Source organism: Ovis canadensis, chromosome 6 (assembly GCF_042477335.2).
Source record: "Ovis canadensis isolate MfBH-ARS-UI-01 breed Bighorn chromosome 6, ARS-UI_OviCan_v2, whole genome shotgun sequence".
NCBI classification, from domain to species: Eukaryota; Metazoa; Chordata; class Mammalia; order Artiodactyla; family Bovidae; genus Ovis; species Ovis canadensis.
In genome coordinates, this window is record NC_091250.1 from 53,445,679 (window position 1) to 53,455,154 (window position 9,476).

Below are 9,476 nucleotides of genomic sequence, written 5' to 3' on the forward strand. Positions count from 1 at the left end.
TCCTATTTAAGCATCTAGAAATTTGAGGTGCCATCCTATTATGGTTTCCCTGGTGTCTGCTGCTGCTGCTGCTGCTAAGTCGCTTCAGTTGTGTCCGACTCTGTGCGACCCCATAGACGGCAGCCCACCAGACTCCACCGTCCCTGGGATTCTCCAGGCAAGAACACTGGAGTGGGTTGCCATTTCCTCCTCCAATGCATGAAAGTGAAAAGTGAAAGTAAAGTCGATCAGTAGTGCCCAACTCTTAGTGACCCCATGGGTTGAAGCCCACCAGGCTCCTCCGCCCATGGGATTTTCCAGGCAAGAGTACTGTAGTGGGGTGCCATTGCCTTCTCTGGTATCTAGCATAAATAAATAAATGTGATGTATAAGAATAAATATTCTTCAGCCTTAAAAAAAAAAAAGGAGGAGTGGGAGGTGACAGGGAGGTTCAAGAGAAAGGGAACATATGTTTACTTATGACTGATGCATGTTGATGTATGGCAAAAATCAACAATATTGTAAAGCAATCATCCTTCAAGTAAAAATAAACAATTTTTTTTTTAAGAAAAAGAAAAAACAACAAAAAAAGGACATTCTTCCATTTGGGACAACATGAGTGAACTGGAAAGTCATACTAACTGGAAAAAGTCCACACCAAAAGGAAAATAGTATATTATCTCAATTATGTGTGAAAAATGAAATTCTCTCAGTTGTGTCCAGCTTTTTTGTGACCCCAGGGAATTCCCCAGGCTAGAATACTAGAGTGGGTAGCCTTAATCTTTCTCCAGGGGATCTTCCCAACCCTAGGATTGAACCCAGGTCTCCTGCATTGCGGGTAGACTCTTTACCAGCTGAGTCACCAAGGAAGCCCAAGAATACTGGAGTGGGCAGCCCATCCCTTCTCCAGGAGATCGTCCTGACCCAGGAATCAAACCTGGGTCTCCTGCATTGCAGGCGGATTCCTTACCAGCTGAGCTACCAGGGACGCTCACACAATTATGTGTGGAATCTACTAAAGTCCAGCTCACAAAACACAGGAAAGTATTCATAGATAGGAACTTGCCTGGGAAATGGGAGATGCTGGACACGAGTTACAAAAATTAGGTTATGCAGAATGAATGAACTCTGAAGATCTAAGTACAACCTGCTGAAACAGTAAATTATACAAGTATTGTATTTGAGTGTTGCTAAGATCCACGAGGCAGGGGTATGGGGACAGGAGGAAGAGGCTCAGATGGAAAAGGAAGAAGGACGTTTGGGGAGAACTCTCCAGAGAAAGAAAGGGAAAGAGAAGCACAGCCAGAGTGCCTAAATACCAAGGCTTTTACAAGCTCCACATTGACAAATCCCAGCCCGTTTGTTTTTCAGACACCAAGACTCACTTAGGCAAGCCAGAGTCAAGCCAGGTATTTGTGGGTCCCGAATCTACCTCTAGAGAAACAAAAGGCATCAGTCCGCAGTCCGCCAGCCTCTCAGGCAACTGGGCAACCCGATTAAGCTGGAAGTGTCCCCATCAAATGCCGAAGGCAGATTTCTTCCCGCTCTGTGAGGCGAGGCAATTTGAGCCAGAGTTAGTGGCTCCGGATAACCAACCCTCCTCTTTGGGCCCTTCCTTGGGTTTTGCCAACCCCATCTCAGAGCCTGGAGGTGTAAAAGGGAGCCTTGGGTAAGCGCCGCCTGTGCTCTGCCGCCCTCTAGCGGCTTCCGGCTCTAACGTCATCTCTCATCCCTTCCTCCGCCCTCCCTCCCTTTCACCAGCCTGGCAGCTGCGCTGGTCCATCCTCAATACACCTTGGTTTTTTTTTTAAATTCAGGAATATTGGACTTGACCAAAGGCCACTTGACAAAGACTATTTCTAATCATAGACAGAAAAAAGTAAATGACAAGAAGGAAAATGTCCTTTTATTGTGGTTGAAGAGATGAAAGTGTTAGTCACTCAGTTGTGTCGACTTTTAGTGACCCCATGGACTGTATCCGCCAGGCCCCTCTGTCCAGTGGGATTCTCCAGGCAAGACTAATAGAGTGTATAGCCATTCCCTTTTCCAGGAGATCTTCCTGACCCAGGGATAGAACCCAGGTCTCCTGCATTACAGGCAGATGCTTTACCATCTGAGCCACCAGCTCTTGAACATGGGCTGGGTGTAATTACTCCTAGGGTTAGTTCTACCCTCACTTTGGTGGCAAGGCACCTGTCTACGTGTTCACACTTTCTTAGTGTGTCAAAAAGAAAGATTTATAATAGGATAGGTTTGCATTTGAATTCCAGCTTTCCCTCTTCCAGCTGTTGTGATCTTCAGGGAGTTTATTCTCCTCTTAAGCACTGTTTTTGCTAAATGGAGATAATAAAATCCACTTTGCATAACTTTTAGAGGAAGATCTCCTGGAGGAGGGCTTGGCAACCCACTCCAGTATGCACATTATTTTTAGGCTCCTCCCATGACCTCTTTAAGTCATCTTATGAAGGCTTTACAACTGTTCGTATCCTTACCCGAGTACGTGGGAAGATTGCACTTTCCCCTCCCCTAAATGTACTTCGGGGCTTCAGTGGAAAGAATACACCTGTTAATGCAAGAGACATGAGTTTGAACCCGGGATCAGGAGGATCCCCTGGAGAAGGAATGGCAACCCACTCCAGAGGGGCCTGGTGAGCTACAGTCCCTGGGGTCTAAAAAGAGTCCGACACAACTTAGCAACTAAACAACAACCAAGTTATTCCACATATTAGCAACCATAGATCCTGTTTATTCTACCATCTAAACTTAAAAAAAAAAATCCAACAATTTTCCTTTCAATTCCCAGTGAACCTCCTAGTCAACCAGTCTCATCTGCACCCCCGTGACATTGTGCCAGGTGGTCTCTTTATACAAACTCAGCCCTTCCCAGATTCTATTTTCTGCAGCACAGCCATAATTCCCCCACTTAGAACCATTCCCCATTGCCCTTCCAGTGAAATCCTTAACATCATGCAGGACCCCGGGGCTAATCTGTCTGCTCTCCTCTCTCTCACCCTCATGTTCTCTGCTGCAGCCCCCTGACTTTTCTTATTTCCTTCAGAATATAGTACTTCTTTTGTGTCCCTTCTTCCCACTGGCTCTTTAGTGGCAGGACACGTATGTGATTTACTTTCATGTGCTCATGGCCTAGAACAGCACTTGGAATACAGTAAGTTGTTGATGAATGAAAGCTCCTGTGTTCAGGACCTCTTACTATGTAAATAAATGAACACACACTTAGCACAGAAGAATTATCGTCCTACTAGAAAGAAACCCAGAAAGAAAATGATGATGGTTTTAAGAAGCTCACTAATATTGGTAATATTGCAAGTATAGTACCAGGATTCTATCATTTCAATTATCACTTTGATGATTCCACCTGTAAAGACTTACTAAATGTTTATTTTTTGAAGCTCAATCAATTGTAGACTAGGCCCTATTGTATTAATAAGAATTTAAGATTCATCAGTAAACAAAATTAATTTACAAATTTCTCTGATATGTGGAAGTTTATAGTCTTTGAGGAAGGTTGGAGAAGGAGGAAGACAATAGAAAAATGAAAATAACAAGCAAGTCAATTATACTATGTACAATTTTATACTATGTATATACTTATATACATAAGGCCATATATATGAGCTATAGGTATAGACAAAGTAAGGGACAGAATGAGTCGTAAGTTTAAATAAGATAGACTTGGCAGACCTCAGTGAGAATGTGCCATTCGAATCAAGACTAAATGGAGGAGAGAGAGTTAGCCTTGAGACCATCCAGGCCGTGCAAAGGCCTTAAAGCGTGAGCACCTGGCATGTTCAAAGCACAGGTAGGTCCGTGTGGTGGAGTAAACATCCAAAGTAATTTTTTTAAACAAGTCTGTGCAATATGTTTTAAGGTGTTTTTATTGTCTTTTTGTTTGTTTGTTTGTTTTGTAAACACCACCTCAAAGATGATCCCCTTAGAAAGACCTTATGTTACTTGGAACCTACAGGAAATTGGATGGTGTTGCACTGAATCAATGCTACATGCTTTATAAGGAGTTTTCTTAGAACAAATGATGCCTCTACTAGCACTAGAGTTGAGCATCTCAGAGCCACTTCGTCTGTAAACCTATCTTTGCTCCAGTCTATAGTTGTGTGTCTGTTTCCCAGACAGACAGCAAGCTCTTTGAGGGCAAGGACACATTTCTTTCTTCTCTAAGTCCCCAGTGCCCAGCACAGGGCCTTGTTCTGGTGGTGGTGCTGCTGCTGCTAAGTCGCTTCAGTCGTGTCCGACTCTGTGCGACCCCATAGACGGCAGCCCACCAGGCCTCTGTCCCTGGGATTCTCCAGGCAAGAATAGTGGAGTGGGTTGCCATTTCCTTCTCCAGTGCGTGAAAATGAAAAGGGAAAGTGAAGTCGCTCAGTCGTATCCAACTCTTCGTGACCCTATGGACTGCAGCCTACCAGGCTCCTCCATCCATGGGATTTCCAGGCAAGAGTGCTGGAGTGGGGTGTCATTGCCTTCTCCGCTTGTTCTGGTGATGATGGTTGAATTGATATTATCTTTGGACACTACTGGGAAGTCATTTCTATCTCCTGGACAAAAGTTCCTGTGTGCATACATGTCACCTGCTAGCAATCTTGTTAAAATGAAGATTCTGATTTAGGTCTTGAGCTGGATTGAGGTCCTGCATTTCTAACAGGCTCCCAGACAGTGCTAATGATGCCAGTGAGGTGGAGGGGTGGAGGGGTGAGGAACCACACTGAGTAGCAAGATTGTAACTGACCATTCCCCTCAGGGCACTCACACTCCTTGCAACATACTTGCCTCCCTAACTGGGCTCCATTGGGCAGATGCCTCCCACATTTCCTCTTTGTTCCTGCCACAGTGCCCAATATCACCAGCTTATGGCCTTGCTACAAATTTTGAGTGAACAGACTATGATTTGATTACAAAAGATAAATAAAAATTTAAAACTTACTAACAGCATCATGGTGTAAACTAGAGCACTCTGAACTGGGAGTGCTGGAGCAGAAGGAATACCTCATCCTGCATTTATTTAAAAAGCAATGAAAGCAAAGCTCAAAGATGGCTTATGGGCAAAAAATGACCTATTGAGTTCTGGGAGACCCATTGAAATTCTCCCTCACTATTAGGGGTTAAAGTCACAAATTTAAGAGGTTTTTGGGTCAAGGAGGAATTTAACTATGAGAACCATCCCCCCCTCACCCCCTTGTGAAACAGGAGAGTTGGGTGTGGTCTCTGAAGACCTAGGAAATGAATGTCTAAAGTCTTCTCTCCAAACTTATCTCAGTCTGTTCCTCTCTCTCCTCTTTTCACTCTGTGTCCATTTATTTCTCTATCCAGTTAAACAAATGAGCACATGTATATGCTGGGCTATTCTGAAGGAGATCAGCCCTGGGATTTCCTTGGAAGGAATGATGCTAAAGCTGAAACTCTAGTACTTTGGCCACCTCATGGGAAGAGTTGACTCATTGGAAAAGACTGATGCTGGGAGGGATTGGGGGCAGGAGGAGAAGGGGACAACAGAGGATGAGATGGCTGGATGGCATCACTGACTCGATGGACGTGAATCTGAGTGAACTCCAGGAGTTGGTGATAGACAGGGAGGCCTGGCATGCTGCGATTCATGGGGTCGCAAAGAGTCGGACATGACTGAGCTACTGAACTGCACTGAACTGATACGCTGGGCTAAGACTGTTCCAGGCAGCAGAGTTGCCAGAACGCCTAAGATCCATGCACCCCTTTGGTTTTCAAGTTTTGCAAGACATTCGGTTCTAACCCCCTATCCTGAACTGGCTTAAGTCTTTATCTCCTTTTCCCTGCCATGAGTGATATTATGGCTGAATCACGCCCTCTAAAAAGATATATTGGGAATTCCCTGGTAGTCCAGTGGTTAGGACTCTGCGCTGTCACTGTTGAGGCTGCGGGTTCAGTCCTTGGTGTGGGAACTAAGACCTACAAACCGTGCAGCAGGGCCAAGTAATTAATTAATTAATTTGAAAAGATACATTGAAGTCCTACTTCCCGGTACCTGTGAATACGAACTTATTTGTAAATTGTCAATTGCAGATGTAATAAAATTAAGATGAGGTCATTAGAACAGGCCCAAATCTGATTAGTATCCTTAGAAGAGCCAGAGACATGGGAGAATGCCCAAGGGGAGGCCTGGGCACCCACCTGTGGTACTTAGTCGTGTACATGCATTGTGTGCACAGAGTTGCTCTGTGGACACATAATATTATGCATCCACAGTTGTGTGTACACATTGTGTACCCAGAGTTTCTTTGTGGACACTATATACACTGGTGTATATATGACTGAGTACCCAAAGTACTTCTGTGGGCACATATTACATATACAGTTGTTATTATGTGCGCAGGAACTTTGTGTACCCGTATTCTATACACAGCTGCATACGCACTTGCTGTCCTTGTTTCGGGGGAGGTGCTGGCACTGATTCAATCAGTACCTTGGGTAATGTGACTCCTATTGTTAAATCAGTCCCTATAAATCAGGTGATTCCCAGTAATTCAATCAGCACATTTTATCACAAGGGGTACAGCCAGGGAGGGGTCCCATACTCCTTGGAGATATGTGTGTCCATTGTGTGTGAGCATAAATTTTTGCTCAGTCAACTGAGAGTGTGTTGCAGACATCTTACCTCTTTACCTCTTTAAACAAAATGTTAAGGCATTCTCTTGTGGTTGTGTCTAAGTTGTGTCCGACCCTTGTGAGCCCATGGACTATATATAGCCTGCCATGCTCCCCTGTCCGTGGGATTTTCCAGGCCAGAATACTGGAGTGGGCTGCCATTCCCTTCTCCAGGGGATCTTCCTGACCCAGGGATCAAACCCGTGTCTTCTGAATTGCAAGCAGGTTATTTACCGACCGAGCCACCAGGCTTTCTCTCATATAGCTACAATTCAATGATCAAATCAAGAAACTGACACCATTCTATCATCTAAACTACAACGGAACAGCCATTACAATAATGACTGGGCTGTCGTGATGATCTGGGGAGAATGACAGTGCCTATTTGGGATGAGGGACTGATCCCGCACCCTGGAGGACTGGCTAGCTTAAGAACTCTACTTGTCAACCTCTTCCCTGACGAAGCAACAGAGGAAAAGAAGGTGGCAGCAGACCCTGAGGCATCTGCTAGGAAACCAGGCACAACCCATACCGTGAGGTGCTTAACTGTAAAGCGCTTAATGAAAAACTGAACTTAATTTCAAGAGTCTTCAGTTTGGGAGTATCAGAAACACATTCTCTGGGATTTCTAGTAAAAATGTGTTATCACTGGTGAATGTGATATATCCTTGCTGGATTTTAACTTTCAGTCACAATACATTGTGTATTGTCTCTGGAAAGGATGATGCAAGTACATGATGACACAGTAAGGAGATTTTTTAAAATTCTCTTATCCCCAAACCCCAACATTTCTTCACAGCTTTATTGAGAATTATTTACACACCATTAACTTCAGTCATTTAAAGGGTATGACTCAATGGTTTTTAGTGAATTTACAGAATTGTGCAAATATCACCACAATTTTAGAGCAAGTTCATTACCCCGAAAGGAAACCTTGTACCTGTTAGCAGTCTCTTCCCAGCCTAACTCTAGACAACCATTAATCTACTTTCTGTCTTATGGATTTGCCTATTCTGCACATTTTATATAAATGGAACTATACTATTTGTGGGTTTTGTGACTGGTTTCTTTCACTTATCCCAGTACTTTCTAGCTCATCGATGTTGTAGCACAATGTCCAACCTTGCAATTTTTGGATGCCATCTGCATGTCCCAAGTAGTATACATCATTTACTGATTTTCATCCCCCTCTCTTCACATAAAATACCAAGTCCATTCTTTTATTTCTATCTCACTGTCTTCTTTGTAACTTCTAATGAATATACCAGTGTTGAACCTCATGGCATCCCCCTGCAATGGTAAATTCCAGTCCTGACATTTCAGACAATCCCACCAGTTCCTTTAATCCTCCACTCACACCATCATTAAAAATGAAGCTGCTTACAAAAGCTGAGCCAATAACAACAATCACTTTATTACTCAACCCTTCCCTCCTACAACCAAATGAAGGTTTTATTCTCAAGAAACAGTGACGCCACCTCAAGGGCTCACTAGCCACACCAGTGAAGTCCTCATCTGGGCTTCTCCCAGGAGAGATGGTAGTCACTGCCTTGCTCCTCAACTAAGGGCCATTATGACAAATCCAAAAAAGAAAAATGCTCTCTTTCTTGTGCTTATTTATAAACAGATGGGTCTTTTTTGTGTGTGTGTGTGTGTTTTTTTAGGGAAAATTTTAAATATATTCGAAAGCAGAGAGAGACTACTATAATGCAGTCCCATTGCCTAGTTTCAGTGACAATCAACCCTTGGCTAATCTTGCTCCATCTGACCTTCATCTCCAGTCCACACCTCCTTTACCAGAGGCTTCTCCCTAAAACTCTTTCCAAATATTTACTTGGACACTCCTCTCCTGTTGTCCTATAGAGCTGGTTATTTTAACTTTATTTGCAGTAGACGTTTGGGGAGCACAGAGCACATTACTCTGTGTCCAGCACTGGGTCCTGAGGACACAAAGATGAATAGGACATTGTCTGGGCAGTTTACACACCAGGAACATGAAACACAAATATTCCATTTGATTATAATAGGAGGCTGGGAGATGGACAAAGTTGGTTCCTGACACAGCTTCACACGGGCGACAGTGGGGTTTGTAAATAAAATCATTACTAGCAATCACATACCAGAGTGGGGGTAACATTTCCAATAAAGATGCTGGCATGGAAATGCTTACATGGTATTATTTTTAAAAGGTTAGAGGGGGTTAAATGAGTTGCTACAATAAGGTGGGAGTTGGTTAAAATGTGAAAGCAGAGCCATTTCTCTCATTTATCAGGCATATTGGGCATGATTTGCAGCCTGGAAAAACCAGACAATAAAGCCACCATGATAGATCCCTGGTGTTCCACATTGTCCCAATCCCCCACTGAAGCCTCAAGATGTGGAGCCTGAGATCAGCTGGAACGGGTAAAGAGAAAGGGTTGGGGAAAAGGAAATATAAATTAGGAGACCCAGGTCTCCTGCCGTCTGAGCCACCAGGGAGGCCCAAACAGAACCACATGGAGATGCCGGGGATCGAACCCGGGGCCTCATACATGCGAAGCATGCGCTCTACCACTGAGCTACATCCCCTGGTGATATAAATTGACATCTCCACAAATGAGTACCAACCTCACAGGTATGAGTCTAAGTTAACATGTATGTAAAATAGAAATACGTATGTAACCAACCATAAATGGGAAGAACCTGGGGTGTCTGTGTAAAACCATAAAGAAGCTTCACTTGCCCAGGGGCTAATACAAGCCACCTGGCCCAAGGCTGCTGTGTCAGGGAGAGCTCTTTGGAGAGGCAAGTTTCAGGCGTCAGACCTGAATCATCATTTTCTGAACAAACTGTCCCCACAGTGAATG

General features: G+C 44.0%; 1 non-coding gene across 1 annotated transcript; it reads right to left on the bottom strand.

Moving 5' to 3' along the window:
• Nucleotides 1–9,126: 9,126 nt before the first annotated feature.
• TRNAA-CGC (transfer RNA alanine (anticodon CGC)) lies at nucleotides 9,127–9,198 on the bottom strand. Its single transcript has one exon. It is a non-coding gene; the product is annotated as a tRNA-Ala (tRNA).
• Nucleotides 9,199–9,476: the final 278 nt, after the last annotated feature.